The following is a 13,707-nucleotide window of genomic DNA, read 5'->3' on the forward strand; positions in this document are numbered from 1 at the left end:
CTCTAATCTAATAAAAAAGATTCGTAGACATCTTTTTTCTTGTAGCGATGTACATGATGTGAGTCAAGGCCAACAACTTTCATAAATTCAAAGAAAAACACACTACTAGAAAAAATGTGCTGTTACTACATTTAACGAATGAAATTTTGTAAATGTTTACATCACAAATATACACCACCAGTTGCTGCATTTATATCCAATAGTGGTACTACATATCAAAATAAATGACATCATATGGCTTCTTTACTTGTGTCAAGTTTATCAATTACTTTCTTACTCCTTGAAATGTTGACCATATTTGACTCGGGACAGATTTTAAAAAATATGAAAAAAAGTTAATATAAAAAATTTAGTAAAATGCGAGTTCCATATTTTTTGTAATAGAATGTGAGAATAATGAGTTAGTGGAAAGTATCATCCATTTACCAAAAATGAATTAAAAACAGGTAAACAATATTTCGTGGAGGAACTGAAATAGCAAAAGTGGACAACATTTCATGAACAAAGAGAGCATAATTCTATTATCATAAAATCACCATTTTTGTACGTAATTCTTAAAAACTAATCTTATTAAAAAATGGACCTAAACTGCATTGGTGATTCCACTTATAACTTTATTTTAAACAAATATGAATGTACTCATAATAATTATTCAGCAAGTGAATTTATCTATATAGGAGTACAATAGAAATAAGGTAGTAACGTATTAAATATACTCTTAGATAGGCATGCTTATTCGGCCGGTTCCGGTTCTAATCGAACCGGTTATCCAGTTAACCGATTTTAAATTTTCATAAATCCTAGAACCGAAACCGGAATCGATCGGTTCCGGTTTGGAACCGGCCGGTTAAGAACCGGTCGATTCCGGTTTCGAACCGAAACCGATGTGTAATTTTAATCCGAATTTATTTATTATTTAAAATAGTTCAATACTAAAAATATAATAATCCAACATCTAGAAATATAACAAATAATACCTAAAAATTCAAATAAATACACAAAAAATACAAACCAACAATACAATAGTATTCATATATGGATAAGAGTGATGTCAAGTGTAGTAGGTCGGACTAGTTTATGTTAGCAATTTTTTAATAAAAAAATAGGAGTTCTAAACTTTAGCAATTTAAAAAAAAAAATAAGTTTCAAAATTGAATTCCATTTTCCCTTTTTTTGGCTTAACAAATATTCAATGGAATTTCTAATACTAATTGATCTTGTTGTGACTTGTTGGTTTATAACGGAACACTTAATAAATTATTTACAAAAAGGTTAAAATCATATATTAAATGAATTGTTACATAAATTTTGTTATAAAGTTAAATTTCTATCATATGAAATGATATTGTATTTGTATAAGTTCTTTTGGAAATTAAAAACAACCGTATGATGTCCTACTCATTGTAGTTAGTTCATAAAAAAAAGGGATTGGGGAAATAATTGTAGATTCAAAGTATCACAGTTTAAACGTTTTATATGCTTCAAAAACAGAGCTCACAATCTAGCACTGTTTAAATATAAAAATCACTCAATATTTCAAATTATTTTACTTTAATTCAAAATTCAATTAAATTAAGTTTATTAGAATGTTACTCCCTCCGTCCCGGCTAGATGACACATTGCTTAGCCGGCACGGGATTTTAGGAATTATTGGTTAAAGTGTTTAATTGAGAGAGAGAAGGTGGATGTAAGTATTAAAGTAGAGAGATAAAGAAAGATGAATATTTTAATAGGAGTGAGAAAAAGTGGTTGGGTGTATTAATTGGAGAGAAAAAGTTACCAAAAAAGGAAATGTGTCATCTTAGTTGGGACAAACTAAAAATGAAAACGTGTCATCTTAAGCGGGACGGGGAGAGTAAATTATAAAATAATAAAATTAAATTATAATCCGGTTCCCGGTTAGGAACCGTTTTATTTAAAAAGTTGGAACTGGTATCGGAACCAGAACCGGATTTTACGGTTCCAGTTCCTCAATTAACCGGTCGGTTCCGATTCCAATTCCGGTTAAGCGAGAACCGGAGAACCGTTTAAGCACCCCTACTCTTAGAAAAAATTGAATAACTAAGAAAGTCATCGAAAACTATGTTTTAAAAATTGGTATTCCTTTCATCTAGAAAAATAGTCTCATTTTGTCATTTTGGGATACCTACAAAAACAAACAGTCTCATTTCTAAAAATGGAAAGTTTATCTCTCATACTTTACCCACTTTTTCTCTTTGCTCTCAACTTACTTTACCTATTTTCTGTCTTTCTCTCTGAATTTACCAATTTTTCATTAAAACACGTATCATCCACAAATTGGACTATTTTTGTAGAAGAATGAAGTAAAATATAATCTAATAAACTAGTGATATCTATATAGAGACACAAAGAACTGGTTTTAAATTTTAATAACTTTGGTGTCAGAAATTATGAAATAAAGAATGTGTCTACTATCCCAAATGATACTCTAAAATCGAAAATGAAGTAGGCGATCAGTTTCAATGGTATTCCAAAATTAATCATATTTTTAGTTTTTGAGTAAAATATATTTAGATTTTGATACAGATCAAATAAAAGAACTCATCCCAAAAAACTAGTCTGTTAGGTGATAGAGCCCATTTAGTTTATATACACCACACTGGTTGTTTTCCCAATCGATGTGGGAACTGAGTCCGTAGCATTCGACCCTCCTTTAAGGCCAACGTCCTCGTTGGTCATGGCCACGTTGGTTGTTGGGAATTGAGTCCGTAACATTCGACCCTCCTTTAAGAGCCAACGTCCTAATTGGTCACGACCACGTTGGTCACGGCTGGTTCATTGCCAGGCCTCAACTCCGAGTTCTCGTTGGTCACGGCGAATTCTTTACCCGACCATCACTCCGTGGGTCACCACACCGAGTCGGCCCCAAGCGTACTTATTGGTCACGGCGAGTTCGTTGCCCGACCACCACTGCGAACAGTTTGGGCTCTTATTGAAAACACCAATTGATACAGAACAAACAAGAGAACTCATCCAAAAAGAGTAGCCTGTTAGGTGAGAGAGCTCATTTAGTCTATATACTCCACACCAGTTGTTCTCCCAACCGATGTGGAACTGAGTCCGTAACAGAATTAGATTTACATTAAAATAAATTTAAATCACTTTTCCAAATATTGTGAGTAAAAAGATAATGAATAGATAATATTATTTCAAATTTGAGTAATTAGTATTATTTATTATTGTAAAATCATTATTTGATATGTAGCACAGTTGAATTTATCCCCAAACCTTCTTCCTGGCAAATGTGTGAATATAAAGCGCCAATATTGATCGCTAATTCGTTGATCACATAATCCTTGCTTCGCAAATCTACCGCTTCACCGAATGCCATATTGCCGCAATCATAAATCCTATGCGAGATTACAGAGAATCAACACCTTCACACTTTATACAAAATACATGCGCCGCACATAGTACACAGCACACATTATACATGAAATACATACAATATATATATAATACACACACTCTATACACAAAATACACATACACTGCATATAATATACACACACTACACATCTTATAAATAATATATGTAGCGTTTGTATACAGTGTGTGCCTTATAGAATTGAGAGATTGAGAGATTTGAAATTGTAACTCAATTTTAAATCTAAATATTTTATGATACCAAATACTATCAAAACTGAAATGGAATGCTCTAATTCTAACTCTACACCTCCAATTTCATTTACAACAACAATAATTTGAAACGTGCTACGTTTAAGATAGATGCCATAATGTACTACTATTATTTTACAATGAGTCATGGACTCATGGATATATTCAATTAAATTATCAATTGATTGCACATTCCAAGCATAGCTATCCAGAACTATTTAAAACGTGTTACCTTTGTATGTATTGATCATAGTTTGTAATGGGAAATCTACCGTTAAAGTTATATAATTTATGTTGTGGTTCGATTTACTAGATAAAATAATGCCAAGATATAATATATAATAAAGTTGTGAGATTATTTTAGTTGAAGGGGGTTGACAATGACTAATTGTCATATGATTATCCATCTAGAATTGAGTTGTAGGATAAAATCTGTTAAAGTAAACACACTAAATATTTAATCTCGAGATACACTCTTTTAAGCCAAATAGCCCCTATGTATGATACTATTCCCTTCGACCTCCGTCCACAAATTGTTGTCTACATTCATGTTATAAGAAATTTGACGAAAATGAGAGTTAAAAATATTAATGGAATGTAGGTCCCACTTTGAGTGAAAATTACAATATAGGTGTGTGATCAAATACTAAGTAATTTACAGTAATAATTAATAACTAATAGCAATTTTGTATGCTTAAAATATCAACATAAAGACATAAATTTATCAACACAAAGAATATTGATAATTTATGTCTTTGTGTTGATATTTAAATTTACATGTTGTGTTGATATAATTATGTCTTTGTGTTGATAATTTTAATACACAGAATCGAAAGTTATTAGTTATTACTATAAATTAGTTAGCACACTAACGCAACCCTATATATCCTAAATTGTGTGCTATTAGTTATACTTATCGCGAAAATTCAAATTCTTTTATTAAATACAAATATAAATTTTAAAGATTACATTACGTACACTCTTTATTGCATGTATTGTGATGTTACACCCTCCATACACTATCATGATTTAAACTTGTTAGTAAAATTATTTTATTTATATGGAGAATTATCAACTCAATTAAGAAAATGATTGATTGTAGAAAGTGCGTAAAGCTGTAAATAAAAAAAATTTTGTACTCCAATATATGTGTGTGTTAGCTTAGTAATAATCAGTGGGCAGTGGCGGATCCAGGATTTCCTATTTGGGTATGCGATAAATAGTTATAACGATTTAGAGTTTCAAAATTCGAACGATGCTTTAATCATTTGATATCTTTTCTTCGATAATTAAACTTCATTATATATAAAAATGAGAATATTTATAGTATTATATGAATGATTAATTTTAAGTTTAGCAACATATATTATTTTTATGAAGAAATCATATTTTCAATTGTCTATGCAAAATTTAGTCATTTTTCAAAATTAGAAAAAATAACAATTTAAATACACTAGAAAGAGTAAAATATTTAAAAATGCATAAAAATATATTAAATTGTTTTTCAAAAAGATGGAAAATTTAATTCATTAGCAAAAGTATCATATGCAAGAGATGTTATAACACAGAAAGAGATAAATAAAAGAAAGGACACTGAGCAGGACAAAACATAAAATGCCATCCATGGGAGTCGAACCTAGGTCTACTGGATAGCAAGGTAATATGTCTACCACTGCACCACTACTAGCACTTTGACCTGGTGGTACACTTGTACCCATTTGTCTAACTTATATACGCCACTGATAATAATGTGATAATGTATGAAATCAAATATTTTACCGAGTACGAATTGTATGATTTTATAGTTTATATTCATTCACCTATAAAAAAATCTAAATAAAAAAGATGAGATACAACAAAACCCAAATACAGCAACCGAAGTAATTAACCATGGCCAAGCTTTTCCAAACCCTAATTCCAGTGCTTTCCTCCACAGCCCTGCTCCTTGCCATCGCCAACACGACATAAGAATATAAATAAAAGGGCATAAAATTATGCTCTCCCTCTGTCCCATAAAATTATGTGCACTTTTTATTTTCGTGTGTCCCATAAAAATATTGCATTTCCAGTTTTTGAAAGTTATCCCAACTCATTACCAATCTACATCAATTTTTTTACTACTTATACTACTATGACCCACCATTACAACTCATTAAACACTAATAATAATGTGGGTCTCACTATCCACTGATACTAATTTGACTACCATTCTCCCCATCTGTATTACTTTACCAATTGTACATTAATTCCCATGTCATTTCAATTGCCCATATTTTTAAGGGATGGAAGGAGTATATGAGGAAAATTTGGAATTCGTGAATGTGCAAATATAGGAAAATTTAGATCATTATGCAAAATCAAAATTAAAGTAATATAGTATATCAAGATAATTGAAGAGGGGCATTTGCCACCTTAAAAAATCAAAATACGATAAGGTATGAATATATATCGCTACTATGCTTTTAATATGAAAGCAATGTACAGTATATAACGACAGATTTGGTGGTCCGTGGATAATTTTTGAACCCCAATATGAATAGTTTGCTATATGCACAACTGGCAATTAACAAGAATTCGAAACGTGTTACTTTTCTGCTTAATGCCATAATATATTGTTTTATAAGGCATATATAACAGTATTGTCCTATAGATAATACACACATGTGAGGAGACCAAGATTGTATTACTGGAAAACACAAAAAAAAAAAAAAAAAAATTCACTATGAATCCTTATGGCGCGACGTTCAACCATCGTATGGACGTGATGATAGATAGATGCTTAGGATATGTTTGGTTGGTGTGTTAGTGTTAACTAGGCCAGATCTATAGATATATGGTGTTTGGTTCGTCAGTTTTAGTTTCTATATGGCCCAAGTTTTTAACAAGGCCCGTCGAAAAATGCCCATTTCTTGAGATGTACAATCTTTTAATTCATTACATTTTGCGTTTCTTAGGCAGTGAGTAAATACCTCATTGAGTGGAAATTTTTCCCATATAACCCCAAGGTTGCCTATTTTCCATTCAAATTTCCAATTTGGATAGAAAATGCAACGGATTGAAGTTTTTGATACTGCACGATATGATTTATCATGGAATTATACGACATTGTTTATTGCATGTATTATTAGAATATGCTATGCAGCGTGTAGCTCATGCACACTCGATAACTGCTTATGCTAGCTGTCACACTCGGTTAATGAAGTTAGTTAGTTATAGGAGATTTTATCTCATACTTTTGATGTATCTACACCATGCACCATTGATATATAAGTATCGATTTCATTCAATCAATAAGAGAAATCATACTTTCTTTCTTCTCCAGAATATCTTCTTCAGGTGTTCATCATATCCATCTCCATTGATTCGCATTTATGATCTTGTTATGGTATTAGTGACAAACATCTTCCACTCTTTCTTGCCACTCTGATTTCGTAGCTGTTTTCTCCTTCATTCGCATTCTTTTCACGATGAATGGTCGAGGTAATCGCGGCGGTGATCGCCCTCCTCCATTTGAGGACACTTCTAGTCCTTATTATCTTCATTCTAGCGATAGTCCGGGAACTATCCTTGTTCATCAACTACTCAGTGGCTTGAATTATTCGACTTGGAGTCAATCGCTCACAACAGCTCTCCTCGCCAAAAACAAATTGGTGTTTGTTGATGGCTCAATTCATCGTCCCCTGCGTGATGACCTTCTTTATCCGCAGCAGTGGCTCAGGTGCAACAACATGGTCGTATCTTGGCTCCGCAACTCGGTCTCTGCTGAAATCTGTTCAAGCATCATGTATATTGATGATGCATATGCGATATGGTCAGATTTGAAGGAGAGATTTTCCACTGGCGATTCAGCTAGGATTTATCAACTACGGCAACAGCTCATGTTTCTCTCGCAAGGATCCGCAGATGTTAGCGGTTATTTTACAAATCTGCGCAGTGTATGGGATGAATACAAAAACTCTCAGCCTCTGACATGGTGTACCTGCACTAGATGCACTTGTGATAGTGCTTCAAGATGGCATCAACACCAGGAAGCGGACTGCACTATGCAGTTTCTCTAATGCTGCAGTTTCTCATGAAGTTTCTCTGCTCTCATTGTGGTAAAACAAACCATCCTCTGGAGAAATGCTTTCTTCTCCATGGTTTTCCACCTGGATTTGGCAAAGGAAAGGGTAAAGGCAATGGAGGTAATGCAGCTACTGGTTCCTCTGGAAAAGCTTTTTCTCAGAATCGATTTGTTAATTTGGAGGAAGATACGACTCCCCTGAGTTTGCCTGGTCCTTCTACGGTTAATCTGCCAAGTATTGATCAATATCAACAGCTTGTTAGTCTCCTGCAAAGCCAGCAACTCCATACCTCATCCCCACCAATCAATACTTCTGCCACAGAAAATTCAGATCCTTTCACAAATAACTTTTCTGGTACAATTTCTTTCTCTTCTCATATTAATTCTATCTCATGTTCTAGTTCTTCTACTTGGATCTTAGACACGGGGGCTACTCACCATGTGTGTCATGATCATTCACTACTCACTTCTGCTTCACCTATAGCCAATGCTGCTGTCAATCTCCCCAATGGCCATACTGCTCCAGTCACACACCTAGGTACTGTCCAATTGACCTCTCTCATCACTCTTTCCTCAGTCTTATATGTCCCCTCCTTTTCCTTCAATCTAATTTCTGTTAGTGCCCTCACCAAACATACTGCATGTACTGTGATATTTACTCATAATAGCTTCATCATTCAGGAAGCTTTACTGGGGACAATGATTGGGAGGGGTAGTCGTGTTGGTAACCTCTACATATTTGAATTTCCAGATACATCAAAGGGTTATTCAAGTGTAGCTTCAACTTCATCTCACACTGAGCCTTCATCTCATACTGCATGTACTGTCTTTGTTTTGCTTCAACCTTGGACAAAAGCAAAAATAAATTCTCTCCCCGTGCCATCAAATGTATCTTCATTGGGTATCCTTCGGGTTATAAGGGTTATAAGTTCCTAAATCTGGAGACCAGTGACATTTTCATTAGTAGGAATGTCATTTTTCATGAGTGTGACTTTCCTCTTTCACATCAAACTCCATCCCAATTTCCAGCCGATATTTCTCATAATTCAGCATCCTCTTCCAATTCTACTCCCATCAATCCTCAAACATCATCAAATACCTCAAACTCAGCTTCTCCCACTCACATATCCAAATCAGGCAGACAAATAAAAATTCATCTCACCTCACTGACTATATATGTAACTCAGTGACTTCTTCCACCAAATATCCAATAGCTGACTACTTTTCTCTGGCCAAACTCTCACAGCCCTATCAGAAATTCATTGTTCTCCTCTCCATACTCACTGAACCTACATCATACAAACAAGCAGCCCAACATCCAGAATGGGTGTTGCTATGCAGGAAGAACTACAAGCTTTGATAAACCAATACTTGGCTGATCACTTTTTTACCAGCGGGCAAGGTTCCAATCTCATGTAAATGGGTTTATAAAATAAAGTTCAAGGCAGATGCTACAGCTGAACGCTATAAAGCCCGCTTAGTTGCAAAGGGCTTCACTCAACAGGCAGGAATTGACTTTCATGATACCTTTTCCCCTGTTGCAAAACTCATTACTGTTAAAATGATGCTAGCTCTAGCAGCTGTTAAAGGTTGGATACTTGCTCATCTTGACATCAATAATGCTTTTTTCTATGGAGATCTTGAGGAGGAAATATACATGGTACGGGAACTGGGCAGCTTGTCTGCAAATTGAAAAAGTCCCTATATGGCCTCAAGCAGGCCTCTAGACAGTGGTATATCAAATTTTCTCAAGTACAATCTGGTTTTGGTTTGCTCCAATCTGCTTCTGATCATTCCTACTACTACAAATATTCTGATGATGGGAATTTCTTTGGGGTTGTCATCTATGTGGATGACATTTTAGTGGCTAGCAGTCATGAAGAAATGGTAAATCAGTTCAAGGAATTCATTGCTGGGCACTTCAAGTTCAAAGATTTGGGCACACCCAAATACTTTCTTGGCATTGAAATTGCTAGGAATGCTTTTGGAATTTTCATCTTTCAACACAAATATGCTCTAGACTTGGTAACAGATGCTGGTTTGCTAGGCTCTAAGCCAGCCTCTGCTCCTATGGATTCTGCAAAATCACTGGTTAGGGATGCAGGGGAGCCTCTAGATGATCCAACTGTATAAAGAAGATTGATCGGGAGGCTTGTGTATCTCTGCATAACACGACCAGATATAACATTTGCCGTCAACAAACTGAGTCAGTTTCTTTCTAAACCTTGCTCAGATCACTTAGCAGCTGGTGAGAGAGTTCTGAAGTACTTAAAAGGCACTATTGGTCATGGCTTGTTTTACTCGGCAAAGTCTTCACCTTCTTTAAGCATCTTCTCTGATGCGGATTGGGCAGCTTGCCCTGACACTAGGAGATCCATCTCAGGCTTCGCCTTGTTTCTAGGCACCTCACTAATCTCTTGGCAATCAAAGAAGCAACATACTGTTTCTAGATCTTCGGCTGAGGCCGAGTATAGGGCAATGGCACTTGCTTGCTGTGAAGTTGTGTGGATTGTGGCTTTACTCAAAGACTTTATGATACGAGATATCTCTATGAATATTCCCTCTATCCTATTATTTAGTTAGTTATTGATTTAGCATATCTTTCCCTTATTTTCCTATATATCTTTTAGGATCTTTATTTTTTTTCTCATTAAGTTAGTCTAGTCTTATAAATAGGAGTATTTGTATCCTTCTCATTCAATGAAGAAATACAATTACCTTTATCTTATTTTTACGCTTTATTTCAATTCGGTATTGATCTTGGTTTGATCGACGGGCAAAGCTCCCGCGACTACCTCGTCTACCTTTTATCCTCCGACGATCGCCTCCGCGACGCCGGAATCTTGTTAAGAGAAATCATCTCTTAACAATTGGTGCTTCCATTTTCGAACTCATGACCGAAGTCAATCTTCCTTCATGGTCGGAGATATCGCAAGCATTTGAAGGCTTGCAATTGACTTCAATAGCAGCAACGTGGGAGAATATTCTCGCTAGGTTGGCCAGAATCGAGTCCCGATTGGTTGAGCATGAGTGCAGGGTAGCAGCAACGCTCCCTCCGTTGCAACCCGAACCTGGTCCACCCGACCGACCCCAGCTGTATGCCAACCCACAACCGCAGCAGCCCTATGGTTCCTATGATTTTGGAACCACAGACCTCGTCGCGCACGGCCACATGGTGGCTGTCGTTTTCAGTGCCTCTACCTAAACTATTCCGCTGACTATGGCGCCACCGCGCACTTCGCTCCCGACCAGCAGACCCACCTCAATGAGTATACCCAGCCACACACCACTTGCAACAGAGTTGATTGGTACAATCGTCCAGCTCTCATACATGGGCAACCAAATCATAACCCTAATTTTGGAGGGTTTCCGTCACATCAGTTTCAGCAACAACAGCACAACCCTATTTGTCAGCCATCGTGCTGGGACCCGCCGAAATACCAGTCACCACAGGGATATCCACCCGACGATCAGCATCCTTTTCACCAAACCTCCTGGTGGGAGCCGCCGGGAAATTGCTTGGGTTTCGCACAGTATGGACAGCAACACTATCATCCAGTCGACTACGGAAAGCCACCCATGCGCTGCCCTACCTGCTGGGACCCACCTCTTTATGGACAGCGACCCTATACCAACACGGAGTCTTTAAACGCACCGCCGACGCAGTACACAACCTCGACTTTTGGGCAGTCTCCCTACTCGTCAGACGCACCGTCGCAAAATCCTTCCGTTGGATATCACTCGGGGTTGCCTGAATACCAGTCCACACCGCCCCCGTACCAGCCCCCGAGCTCACCTACCTGTTGGGATCCGCCAGGACTAAGCGCACCGCAAGTATACACGGCATATGATCAACCGATCCCTGCTGACTGCCCGCTGCCTTGCACCACGGATTCCGGAGGCCTCTTGCGCCCCGATCTCCATCATGATCCATCTAGCAACTCGTTACCTGTTGCAGCTGTTGTCCCGCCCCCACCAGCCATGCTCTCCTCACCGTGCAGCCACGATATTAATGGAGAGGACGAGGCTTTGTTAGACGATGAAGAGAAGATGATCATTGATTTCACAACTTGGAAAATCACGTTTGGAGTGCAATTAGGAATTGAAGAATTCAATGAGGAGACAAAGAGAACGAAATAAATAAGAAAATTGATGGTTGAAAGCACTGGCACTCGAGGTGCCAGAAGTACTGAAGATGGAGATCAGAGTTTAGGTGATACCAATGTGAACAGACAAGAGGATGGCTCGCAAGGAGCTCCAGCTATTTTGTCCGGGAAAGTAATTTTTGGGAAGAGTGGAATCGTCCAGTTTTTAATTGCAGGATTTGGTTCTTCCGGAGCGTTCGGATCCATCGTTGAATCTCTGGCAGAGAAACAGTGGCGAAAGAGAGCTGGTACTTAAGGATCCATCGTTGAATCTCTGGCAGAGAAACAGTGGCGAAAGAGAGCTGGTGTTGCTTACTGTCCCAGGTATATACTGAGCTTCATTAACGAACATTCTCCTCAGCATGCGTTTGATCCCGGAGGCACACCTCGCAAAGTTGTTGTTATCAACGCTAAATATTGCTTCTTGATTCCTACCTTGCGTCAAAGGATTCTTCCATTTGCTGCCGGGAGATATGCATCTGCCTTAGAAAGGAACCCTAATGAGAATGGATGCTATTGTTGAAAAGAGAGAACATGAGTCCCAAGAGCATTGGAAAGAGGATACATGAGTTCCTAGAAGTGTTGGAAAATAGAATAACATTTATTGTGTAGTATAGTTCCTAGAAACATTTATGTCTAGAGTCCTATATATACTCATGTACAATGTATCAAACAAATCAATCCAATGAATTCAGTTATTCAATCCAATATGGTATCAAGAGCAGAAAAAAATCGATCCTAAATTAGTTCTTTGGAACTCAGAATTTTCCTCATCACTGTTCCATACCCTTCCCAAACCAATCAGCCAAGATCCGGCAACAAACCATCCCTATCCAATCTCAGAAAAAACCATACGCAGCCCCTGTTACAAAATCAAAAACACTAAGATCAAGTGAGTACCCCATCCTCAATGGCCAGCAAAACAATTGAAACAGTATCAATTGGAATCAAAGTAGATGGGACAAACTTCCCAATCGGTTCGAAGTTGATGCGCAATGCATTCGGAAGAGTAAAGCAAGAAGAATCCAGGGAGGGGATTTGGAAACCAACCGCCCAAACCCCAGATTCGGGAATAGGCAGCGTGCTCGGCGCGAGACAACCACCACCACAACTCCAGTTCCGAGGAATCCAGCCGCTTCACCAAAGCTCATCGGCGATACCACCGCGAGGGAACTCCAATGATCGAAAGGGAGTTGACAAATCAAAACTCGTCGGCTCCCCGGAATGGTGGGAAGATGGTCACAAATCAAACAAGAACAACACCGGCAAAGGGAAAATCGCCGTTGGGCGAGAAGGAGCAGACGGGGGCTTTTTCCCATCGGGCGACCAGGTGGCCACCGGCGCTGGGAACGATGGCAGCCGTCCAATTGGGAGCTCAGCGGCCGGCGGCTGGTGGGGATCTGGTGGGGGAATCGAAAAAGGGGAAGAAGCGGCTAGAGCATCGTATACACGTTCAATCGAAGGTAAAGGGTTTGAGGCTTTGCCCCAAACCCTTTTATTTTCTCCGTCTTTCAATTTGCCCCCCAAGAAAAATGATTTATTAGGAAAAGAACCCCAGGTCACCAAAAAAATTGCAAAACAGGCCCTTGAGTCATGCTTGTCTTCCAAAAACACCCTATATAGAATGTATGAATCGTTTTTCAGTCCTAAATAATGATTTCGATATTTCTGTGGCTTGTAAAGTAAGAAAATCAGAAGTTAGGGATGAAAGGGGATGGATTTTTGATTGTGGTGCAACGGATACTATGTCATACGATAGGGCTGATTTTGGGGAATTAACAAAGTCAAAACGAATTTATATCGAGACAGCGGGAGGGGACCTTGTTCCAGTTGAAGGGGCAGGGACTATTCAAATATCTC

This window comes from Salvia hispanica, chromosome 6, assembly GCF_023119035.1.
Source record: "Salvia hispanica cultivar TCC Black 2014 chromosome 6, UniMelb_Shisp_WGS_1.0, whole genome shotgun sequence".
NCBI lineage: Eukaryota > Viridiplantae > Streptophyta > Magnoliopsida > Lamiales > Lamiaceae > Salvia > Salvia hispanica.